Below are 12,368 nucleotides of genomic sequence, written 5' to 3'. Positions count from 1 at the left end.
CTCTCATTACTTAACAGGCTATTGACAAACGGTTATTTTATACACTCTACTGTCTTATATCTTTTTTTTTTTTAAATTATCTTCTCTTAAAGGGAACCCTCTTACACTGTTGGTGGGAATGTAAATTGGTGCAGCCACTATGGAGAACAGCATGGAGTTTCCTCAAAAAACTAAAAATAGAGTTACCATATGATCTAGCAATCCCACTCCTGGGCATATATACCCAGACAAAAGTATAATTTGAAAAGATACATGTACCCCTATGTTCACAGCAGCACTATTTACAATAGCCAAGACATGGAAACAACCTAAATGTCCATCAACAGATAAACAGATGAAAAGATGTGGTACATATATACAATGGAATACTACTCAGCCATAAAAAAGAATGAAATAATGCCATTTACAACAACATGGATGCAACTAGAGATTCTCATACTAAGCTAAGTAAGTCAGAAAGAGAAAGACAAATGCCATATGATATCACTTATATGTGGAATCTAAAAAATGACACAAATGAACCTGTCTATGAGAGAGAAACAGACTCACAGACGTAGAGAACAGATTTGTGGTTGCCAAAGGGGAGGGGGTGGAGGAGGGATGGATTGGGAGTTTGGGATTAGTAGATGCAAACTATTATATATAGGATGAATAAACAACAAGGTCCTACTGTAGAGCACAGGGAGCTATATTTAATATCCTGTGCTAAACCATAATGGAAAAGAATATGAAAAAGAATATATATGTATAACTGAGTCACTTGGCTGTATAGCAGAAATTAACACACTGTTGTAAATCTACTATACTTCAATAAAATATTAAAAAAAGTGATATGCAAAAACAACAAAAATAATTTTCTTCTCTTGATTCTTGAAGTCTTTCTAACTACTATATTAACGCTCTGTTGATCTTCACAGCAAAACTTCTTAAAAAATGTCTATACGTTTATCCCACATATTCATCTCTCAATTATTTTTCATATCATTCTAATGTAGTTTTCATTTCACCACTATTTAAAAAATCTTCTCTTGTAAAGGTCACCAACTATCTCTGTTTCCAAACCTAATGACACTTTTCAATCTACAGTTTATTCAACTTCTCAGTAGTTTTCAACACAGCTGACCCTTCCCTCCTTGAAACATTGTCTTCTTGCTAATGAGACTTTTAGTCCATCTACCTCACCGGTCATTCCTTCTCAGCCTCTGCAGCAGACTCCTCCACTTATGTCACAATCCCAGGCATTCTTTCCTATTTTCATTCTCTCTCTAGGTATCCTCATAGCCTTGGCTATAAGCTATATTTTGACATTCCGGAAATGTGTATGTCTTCTGCCCAGACCATTCGTCTCATATCCAGACTCATGTAACCAACCATCTGCTTGGTATGTCCCTGTAGATGTCTAAGAGGCAACTCAAAGTTGACAAGGCCAAACAGAACTACTGATTTTTGTCCCCACCCAAATCCTCTTTTTTCTCCAGCCTTCCCAGGTAAATGGCTCTACCATCTGCTTAGATACTCAGATCATCTTTGACCTTGGTTTCTCTTTTCCTGTCACCTGCCAGACACATGCTAATAATCAATAAATCCTGTCAACACAAGCTCTAAATTATATCTTGCATCTACCCCCTCCTTCTCATTTCCACTGTGTAGCTCCCATCCAAGTCACCACCTCACTTAACTAAAGTATTGCAATTACCTCTCCGCATCTCCCTTCTGCACCCCTGCCCCTCTACCTTCTCTCTACACAGAATTGAAAGTCATCTTTCTGATACGTGAATTAAATCACGTTGCTCTTCTGCTTTAAAGCCTCCTATGGCATCCCATTGCCCTTGGGTTAAAATGCAAACGGCCTCCCACAGTCTGCAACATCTTGCAAGACCTGCTCTGTTCTCATTTCATGCGTTCTTTTCCCCTTGATCACCATCTCCCAGCCACAGCCACTTTCTGTCAGGTCCTCAATTATAGCAAGCTCTTTCTGACCTCAAGGCCCTTGCATATGCAGTCTTCTCTACTAGGGACATTCTTTCTATGGCAATTCAGTGTTTGTGTTGAACTTGAGGCCTACCATGGACCAGACCCAAAAGAGCCTTCTACCTGTGACATTTACTTTCTAACCCAGCTTAGCTCCTATTACTAGTCATGTTATCTACCTATTATAGATAAAGCTTCATAAGTTACCTATTTATTGTTTATTTCTTGTCTCGCTACATTCCATGAGGTCAGGATCATACCTGTCTTGCTCAGCATTGTATGCACAATGCCTTGCACAGTACCTGATGCATAGCGGATGGTTAATAAATGAATGTCTACTCATTTCTTTTTTTTAAAAAAGGTAAGTCTTAGAATGTTAAATTTGACAAAGACTATTAGAGATACTACATATCATCCAATTCCCTCATTTTGCAGATAAATAAACTGAACCCCAGGGTGTTGTTGATGAAGTGAATAAAGTCATTACTTAAATAGGACTAGATAGGACTAGAATCCAGTTCTTTCATTTCCAGCCCAGAGCTGTTGTTCCTACATCACAGAGGGCAAGGCCAAGATCATGGGAGTAATCCTTGTTCTATATTTTATTCCTTTTTCTTTATTAAAGTTAATGTTTTTAACCTTTCAATAAGTTCCCAGAGGATGGGGACGGTCCTTTTAATTTGCCTTATGCAGCAAAAAGGGAGATAGCTGCATAATCTTTTCCAGACATTTTGTTTATAGCCCTTAAGTTGGTATCCAATAGAATTTAAATTGAATTTAACCTATTTTTAATATTTCAAACCATAGTTGGTTCATGTTTTCCATATAAAATCTGCAGTTCTGTCTTCGCATTCTGCATTTCCATCGTCTTTTTCCACCGTCAAGTGGTCTGGCTCTCCCATGAGTGTGGCAGCCAGATGACAAATGCTCTTCCAAATAACCTCAGGAGTGCTTTCTCCTTCTGCACCAGGGTCAGGCAGCCAGCTCAGGGAGTGGAAAGAGCAGGGCTTAGAAACCGGGCGCCCCACTTTACAATCCTGGCTCTGCCACTAATTCCCCTGTGTCACTCTGGATAATTTGCTTAAACACCCTGGCCACGGCCCCTGATTTGTAGAATGGAGGATTCAGAATCAAATCTTCCCAAAGTTTCCAGCCAGCTCTAACCTTCTATGTGTAATTTTCTATGTGTATTTCCACACATAAAATAAAACTTTGCACCATACGATTAATTCATCTCATCTGCCTCCCTCTCTCCTATTTATATCTCATTTATTTTTTTTTCCTTTATAATGTGACCTTCTTAAGGAATCTTAGGATTCCTAAAAATCTCAGGAATCCTTAGAACCTCAGGGTTCTAAGATTCTAATCTTAAGGAATCTTCTCAAACTCCAAATCACTCTTAAGAATGTTCAATTGCTTTTCACAGTTTGCTTCAGCTTCCTTAAGTTGATGCCCTGAGCAAGAAAATGCTTCATGCATCATGGGAATTCATCACCCAATAGGCACCCTCGGAACATGCTCCTGGCACCACTGAGGTCAGGCTTTCTCCTCAGGAATTGCAATTTCTGCATATTTCTGGAAAATGCCTAAGAAAATTTCCAAACCCCTGTAATCTATTCTTCCACTGCCGAGAGCGGTCAGACATATACTCAAACGTCCAAGAAGGATGAACACTTTTCCCTAAAGTATTCCACTCCCTGTTTAAATTGATACTAAAATTACATAATCATCCTCCTTATCTATGCCAGGACCACTCTATAGACAGGCTGCCATTCGTTCTCTCATTCACTTACATATTTAACAATTTTTTTTCAGTAATTACTATGTGCCAGGCATTGTGTTAAGTACTGGGGACATAGACATGGATAAAACACTAATCAATACCCTCAGAAAACTTGGTCTCCTGGCAATGCTGGATAAGTAAATATGCAAGTTCAAGGTAATAACTACTACAATTTCCTTTTACAGACTTCATGGCTATTTTGAATGATGTACTGGGGGTCAGCGGGTCTGGATGGCATCATGGTATTTTCAGTACCCAAAAGCTATAAAAGACTTAATCCAGCTGTGTGTTTTGTGCAAATTATCAATACAAGAAGGGTGTAAGAGAGGAAGGTGAGGGAGTGGTGATTTGTTCCGTATGGTACTGAGGAGTCTTTGAAGATGCTAACCATATCTGGACAGAGTCCAAGACCCCACGATCTTATTTTAAAGTGTCAGGCCAACGGCACAAATTCTATCCAGCAGAGCTTCACTGAAAAGCTACTGCCTGCTCTTCTCATCTTAACTCTTGAAGTCCTGCTGGAGTACATTTCATGCTTTTCCATAGTGGAAGTTCTCATCAAACCCAGAGGAGTTCCACTGCTTGGTAGTCCAGCTCCCAAAAGGAGCCAGAGAGATGGGGTACCACACCAGGTCTTCCCACCAATTGACACAATGTTCCATGGCACCACTGAGAGTCTGTGTGAAATTATCATCTCCGTAGGTAATTTGGGAAAGGAGGTTGTTTTTGCCCTGTTATGGTAGAGTTTATATTTCAGTCTACAATGCTTTCCAGTTGCCTGCGTTTTTTTTTTTTTTTTAATAAATTTATTTATTTTATTTATTTATTTTTGGCTGCGTTCGGTCTTTGTTGCTGTGCACGGGCTTTCTCTAGTTGTGGCGAGCGGGGGCTACTCTTCGTTTTGGTGCGCGGGCTTCTCATTGCGGTGGCTTCTCTTGTTGCGGAGCACGGGCTCTAGGCACACCGGCTTCAGTAGTTGTGACATGTGGGCTCTAGAGCACAGGGTCAGTAGTTGTGGCGCACGGGCTTAGTTACTCTGCGGCATGTGGGATCTTCCCAGACCAGGTATCGAATCCGTGTTCCCTGCATTGGCAGGCAGATTCTTAACCATTGTGCCACCCGGGAAGTCCCTCATTCTTTAACTATAGTACAGAGACAAAAGGTATGCTAAACTTTAGGATAACAATAATAGTAACATAATTAACATTTGTTGAGCATTTACTAGGTGCAAAACATGGTGTTTAGTTCTTCAAGTGCCTCTTCTCCTTTAACCCTCCCAACACCCCTATGAGGTAGGTACTAACATAATCATCCTCACTTTTCAGATAAAGAAACTGAGGCATAAAGAGAAGTTAAATAATTTGCTTTATGTGCACAGCTATAAAGTGGTAATGCTGAGATTTTAACTGGAAGTCCATCTAGTCATAGCTTGCATGTTTGCCTACTAAGCTAAATTGCATCAAATATTTTTTAATGTATATTCCTGGGATATCAATTACTGTAGATGCTAAATAATTTGATATATAATGGTTATGTTGAAAAATGGAATTTTAAAAAATGAACAAAACAGAAATTTCAGATGAAACCTAATGATGAAATAGATTTCAAATACGCTGTATCTTACTGTTAGCTACTGAGTTTTTCCTATCCCAGCCCTCTGCAGCCCACGCCTATGGGTATGAATATACTTTTCCTTGCTCTTAGAAAAAAAAAACTTACGATGAGACAGAGTAAATGAATCAAATCTAAGTGCCTCATCCAGTTTTTCCATCTCAAACATCATTTCTTGCTCTGTTCCAATGAGCTGGTTATTTGGGGAGGCAGATCTATTGAAGTTAGTTCCAGGACTTCCATCCCACTTTTCCAACTGCTGAGAATGCCCTCCATAGAGTATATGGCTATGTGAATCATGACTGGTAAGTTCCATTTCTGGCAGCAACATCTCTGAACCAACATGTGAGGGTTGCTTAATTTGAAGATTAATAGAATTGGGCAGTTAGATGGGTGGCGGTATCAGAGTCAACATGTACACTAATCCTATCTAGATTGACACAAGAGTTTAGCTAGCTTGCATGCAACATCTTTTAGGAAGGGAATGAATAGTGATAACCTTAGGGCAACCAATCACAGAAACTGAGTTCCCCGCGATAAAAGATAAGAGCCCTAAGCTCTCATGATCAATGGCACTCACTCCTGATGTAGTGGTCCATGGTCTCTTCACACCCTCCTAACATTTGAAGGTTTAACCTCTGGATGGAAACTCTGGACCTCAAAGCAACTATATATCTTGTTCTTGGTTCTATCCAGACTATCAATCTATCCAGCCACTGGAGAGAGAAATGGAGTACGTTTACATCTACAAGACTATTAAGGAACCATCACAGCCATCCATCTAGAGCTTTAGGCACTGAGACATTTTACTTCTACAGATGGATATGTGTGTGTGTGTGATATGTGTATTGTTAGAAAATTTTGGCTTAATTAAACTGAATTAATTTTATATTGAATATGGTTATCCACTTGAATATAAATATAATGTAAATGATTTGAAATGGCTACCTGTGTTTGGTTTTTGCTTATTGTATCAAAGACAGCAGAGTCAATACAAAATGATTCACTGAAGGGCTTAGACTGCCTGTAGCTTTTCCATTCACCCATCTCCTTTCTGCCTGTTCATTTACACTACTTTTTCCAAGCCCATTCTTCAGCATTTACGCTTACAGTTTATTCCACATTCAAGGTTTTATGCACTTGTTTAAATTTTATAATTATGTTGCATGGGAATTTCTAGCTTGCCCTTTCAGAGCACAAAGCAGACATTTTATTGAATTTTTACTGAAGAAATAGATACTGGCCAAATGTTCAGTGAGTTGAGTGAGAGATTGACCTAATGCTTAGAATGAAGAGAACACAACCGCAGAACTTTGACGTGTGTCCATAAAATTGAACTCAACCTTCAGCACATGCAAAACAAATACATGAATGTAACCTAATGCTATAAAGGCCCATTAGCTTGTACATTTCAAATTTTAAAATTACATAGTAAGATAAGAGGAGATAGGGCTCTTCCCAACTTGTAGATGAGAAACACGAGGCAGAATGCAATGATTTGACTGAGCTTTTTTCCACTTAATTTCATTGCCTGTTAAAAATAACGGGAAAAAAAAATGACAGAAGCATTAGTGGAACAACTTTGTGCTGATTCACTCAAAAACTCGTCCTCAAGCCATTGTGATTTCTCATTTCTCTTTTGGATCAAGTATTTTTGTGTCTGCACGTGAAGCAGAAGTGTAAAATCAATTAAGAAGGATGGAGACTACTGCAAGTCTGGATCAGAGAGAATTTTTTCACCCTGACTTGCAAGGGAAACTCATTATTCCTTGATGAGGTGCTTTCCTTTGTTTCAAGCTTCAAATTTAATACTTACAAAAAAAAAAAAAAAAGAAAGAAAACGGTTTGGGGTATAAAATAATATTTCACACACTATTAAAGTTGAGAGATGAGAAAGGAGACAAAAAATTAATATTTATTGTTACTTAATATAGGTTTTTAAAAGTTCAGAATCAACATTTTGAAAGACTGACTTCTAAGTTACAGAAAATAAATGGAAAAGGCTGGGGTGCTGTTGCCAGGCCCAAGCTACTCAAATGCTAGGCAAACTGGCACTGCAAGTTGCTGACTAGTATGTTTTTTTTTTTAAATAAATTTATTTATTTATTTTTGGCTGTGTTGGGTCTTCATTTCTGCGCGAGGGCTTTCTCCAGTTGCGGCAAGCGGGGGTCACTCTTCATCGCGGTGCACGGGCCTCTCACTGTCGTGGCCTCTCTTGTTGCGGAGCACAGGCTCCAGACGCGCAGGCTCAGTAGTTGTGGCTCACGGGCCTAGTTGCTCCGCGGCATGTGGGATCCTCCCAGACCAGGGCTCGAACCCGTGTCCCCTGCATTAGCAGGCAGACCCTCAACCACTGCGCCACCAGGGAAGCCCACTAGTATGGTTTTTGACTGCTATGGGTATTCGTGTTCTCACCCAGAGCAGAGGGGTACGAGAAATCTATATAAAAGTCAATAATTTTTAACCTACTGTGGTAGACGCAATAATGACCCCCAAATGTGTCTATGTCACAATCCCTAGAACCTGAGAACATGTTACTTTGTATAACAAAAGGGACTTTGCAGGTTTTTTTTTTAATTGAAGTATAGTTGATTTACAATGTTGTGTTCGTTTCAGATGTACAACAAAGTGATTCATATATATATATATATGTATATATCTAAATATATATATATTCTTTCCATATTCTTTTCCATTATAGATTATTACAAAATATTGTATATAGTTCCCTGTGCTATACAGTAGGTCCCTGTTGTTTATATTTCTTTGTTTTAACTGACAATTTTTAAACTATTAAGAGGGAGTATTTTTTTCATATTCTTATTGGCCATTTCTCTTTCTTCTTTTTTGAAATGGCTGTTCATGATCTTTGTACAGTTTTCTATTGATTTGTTTATATTTTTCATACTAGTTTATTGGAATCTCTCACAGGTTAACAATATTAACACTTAGTCATATATTTTGCAAATATCAGTACAATTTGTTCTTTCCCTCCTTAGTTCATTAAGATTTTTAAATGGAAAAATTTTTTTCTTATTTGTGTAAGATTAAAATTTTGTTAAGTCCTTCTTTGGTGACGTATTTAGAAAATGTTGTTCCAAGGTCACATATACATCCCTGCCTATTTTCCTCCAAAATTTAATGGCTTTACTTTTTCATTTAAATGTTTTATACACCTGGAATTCATTTTACCATATGATGATGTCAGCTAGAGATACAACTCAATTTTTTCTAAATTGTTAGCCAGTTGTACCAACACCATTTACAGAATAAATCAAGAACTTCTTGTGATATAACATCATAGAATTCATGCAATTAATATTTGAGTATTTTCCCCCAGTGGTGGTGCCCCCTTCATTCTCATGTGCTCAGTATCCTCATAAATTCTCTCTTCTCCTACTAGAAATTGCTCTCAGGAAAGAGTCTCATAAACTCATTTTCAATACAATCTCCAAGTATTGAACACCCTCTAATAGGTCAGGCTCTGAGCTAGGCTTCTGAGGATACAGAACTGAACAGCCACAGACCTTATCTTCAAGAAGTCTATAGTTTAATGGTGAGACACACAAATAGAAGCAGCAAGAGTTTTAAGGTACAATAGTAATATTAAAATTTACAGCTATTTATTGAACACTTACTGTATGCCTCTCACTAAACTAAGTACTTCATAATCATCTCATTTCACCCTCAGGACAATGTAGGGACTACATTGATTCTCATTTTCACCACCCACTCTCCCTTTACGTGCGATTAAAGGAGCAAATGTTTCAGATGTTGAGATTGACGAACATGATACCGTTTTTAGTCCAAGCCAGTAGTCAGTCCTGAGAAAATATAAAACTGAGAAATTTGTTGACAAAAACAAGGCGAGGGAAGAAATCTGTAGGTCGTCTCTACAGTTGAGCCCCAGCTTTCGATGACCCGCAGAAGTTAACTGCATACCCTAGACAACTGTACAGCATTGTGGATTCTGTAGCGACCAGGAGCCACTACAGATCCCACAAGTTGTGTCTTACTGTTGCTCATCTTATGTTGCTCAACCAGGCTTGCAGCTCCCCCAGGCCAGCAGCTTCTTTTTCAGCTACTCCGAGGCCAGTGCCAGGTATGTGCGCAGCTTCATGGCAAAGGGCACCAGCTCCTTCTATTTCACCAGCATTGCCAAGGTTGGAGGGAGTGAGGGACTGATTTATATTCTGATTTGTCATTCTGCTCCACTTCACGTCTAGCTCACATTCCTGACTGCCAGTCTGACTCACCTGCAATGACTTGGGCCCAGATGCAGAGGCAATAGGCTTTCACTTCTTCGACAGTGCCTACAACCATGTAAAATCAAATCCCCACCATAAATCCTTTATGCCATGTCACCCAAAGTGCTTCTGTTTTTCTGCTGGAACACTAACTGATACAATATGTTTGAACGTTACATAACAAATATGGTTTAGTGGTAGCCTCTGAGGAGGGAGGGAGGAGAATGAATTGGCTATAGTTGAACAAGGTCTTCAATGTTATTTATGTAATAAAATAAAAATGTGTGCCCAATGTATTTGTTACAGCAAATTATATTATATATTATAAAATTGTGTATAAAATTGTGTATATTGTACTCAGTTATAAAATTGTATATGTTATAATAAATTATAAAATTGTAAATTAGGCTGGTTGCTGAGTACACAACGTTTCTTCTTTTCAATTTCTTCATCTGTAAAATAATAGGATCGAATTATATTTATGTGTCTTCTAGGTCTAAAAATTCTTGAGCTCCATCAGTACAATCTGTTGATTTATAATATGTCAGGAAATAAAATACCTGTTCTCAAATATTTGAAGACCATCATGGAAGATGGTGATCTGCTTTAACCTATGTTATTTTTGAGAGCAATGGGTTATATTCAATATGAGAAATAATTTGCCACCAATTAAAACTGCCCACCAAAAGAAGAAGATGACTTTGGGGGTAATGTGTTCTCTTTTCCTGGAAAAATCCAGGCAAAAGACAGATCATTATTTATCACGGAAGCTACTGAAGAACTTACCGTCATGGGAGAATGATCAAGCTGGATGGCCTCTAATATCTCCCTGAACTTGAACTGGCTAAGTTTTTTGCATAAATATTTTCCATTTAAACTATTAGCTTAGATGGTTCCCAAAGAATAATCCCAGTCCAATTTTTTTTCAATTATAACGGATATAGCATTACAGTTTGCAATAGTTGATCAGGGCATACGCAATTTCTTGCTTGTGAATTTGAACGTGTAGCCAGGAATAAATAGCACACAGTATGTGTAATGCAATCTTAAAAGTGTTTTATTGGAACAATTCTTAGACCTCATACAAGGAAATGAAAAAACAAGAAATGTAAATGAATGTGATGTCAGACTGATGAGGCAAGTCTCCAGAGATCCTTGGAAGTTCGAATGGACTTTAAAATTCATTATGATTGAATTATAAAATAAATGAAAACCAGCAGGGTTAAATATGAGGTTGATGAGAGTAGGAAAAGAAAGTTCTTTGGATATTCATGACAGGGAACACGTTCATGTTCACCTCCAGGACAAGGAGAAATTTTCTTTCAGGTTCTTCCCTTTCAGTGTTTACTAGTCACCAGGCACTGTGCTGGTCACTTGAAATACAAAGACCAAGAAAACACAGAATCAATCATTTAGAAGTTCATGCTTTCAAAGCAGGGGCAAACGTATACAACTGAGCACTCATAATAATAATAATACTGTAATAGCTAAAGCCACTTGCACACTAACCATGTGCCAGATACTCTTCTAAGCACTTTACTTAGATGAACTCATTTCATTCTCATACCAACCCTATGAGGTAGACACTGTTATAATACCTGTGTTACACATGCTGAAAGCGAGGCATAGACAGGTTTAGCAGCTTACTCAGGTCACAGCTTCTTAGTGGCAGAGCCAAGATTCAGACCCAGGCAGTTCTCGATCAGAGTCTGTGCTACTGACGACACACCTTATTGCCTCTTTCAACATGGTGATTTTTCAGGGCTAAGAAGTCTAGAGATTGCTGCTTTGAAAATCTTCATGGTTATTCTTGTTGTTGTTTTAATAAGCTGTTGTTTAGTAGCTTTGAAAATAGAGATTTTCAGTACATAGTTGAAAGAAGATAGGGACATTCCATACAATTTAGCACAGATTAAGGCATAGACATGTGTTTATCTGATAGTTCAGGTCTCAAGAAACTTATTAATGGCAAAATTCATAGCTCATTTCAATTTTATACCTATTGAATAGCAACACTGTACCAAGCATTGCTTGGGGAAGGGTGGAAGGATAAAAATAAGAGACATTTCTTGACTTTAGGAAGCTTAAACTCTGATAGGCAAGATGAGCCAGTACACAAATAATTATAGTACAGAGCAGGTTGTGATAAGAGCCATGAAAGCGGTACAGAGTGTCAGAGAAGCTAAGAGGAAAGAAATTTTCATTCAGCGGAAGGATCAGGAAAGTCTTCCTGGAGGAGGTGACATCTTAAAGTCTCTTGTGTGCCAGGTAGGATCTTGGTAGGTGAGAACGAATAGAGGGTTAAAGGCATTCTGACAAAGCAAACAGTTGAGTAAAAAATAGAGTAGAAACCCAAGATGTATTCTTAGTAATGAATTAATCATGTTGATTGGTTGGAAAAAGTTGAAGATATGGATGAAAATGTGGGTTGGACCACTGAGGAATTTTTAGTACACAATTGACATATACCTTTGAAATTAATTTAATTGAGTGGCATGACTGTTCATTAGAACAGACAACCCCTCAGGAGTATTCAAACATGACTATCACCTCTAAATTATTACCTGACCTTTGAGATAACACATTTCAGTGACAGCAGCTCAAGATTTCATTTTATATTTTCCTTCAGCCTAACTCATATTTATTAAGCATTCACCGTCTACACTGCATCGTGGCTTCAGGCACTGTAGGAAGAAATGGCCCCATGCCAGAAAGACCAAAAGGTACAGTCACAGGGGCCGAGGATGAACCTGGGA

The 12,368-nt window shown here is 38.3% G+C and overlaps 1 long non-coding RNA gene across 1 annotated transcript in view; it reads right to left on the bottom strand.

Annotated features, from left to right (window-relative positions):
* LOC309615228 overlaps positions 1–9,413 on the bottom strand; it is a 224,408-nt gene extending 214,995 nt beyond the window's left edge. Inside the window, exon 1 of the long non-coding RNA XR_014236651.1 lies at positions 7,539–9,413. This is a non-coding gene — a long non-coding RNA (uncharacterized lncRNA). The remainder of the gene's footprint in view (positions 1–7,538) is intronic.
* Positions 9,414–12,368: the final 2,955 nt, after the last annotated feature.

This window comes from Balaenoptera borealis, assembly GCF_965194805.1.
Source record: "Balaenoptera borealis genome assembly, chromosome: 17".
Lineage (NCBI taxonomy): Eukaryota > Metazoa > Chordata > Mammalia > Artiodactyla > Balaenopteridae > Balaenoptera > Balaenoptera borealis.
The sequence above is the reverse complement of the archived record's forward strand: the minus strand, read 5'-3'. Positions and strand labels throughout refer to the sequence as shown.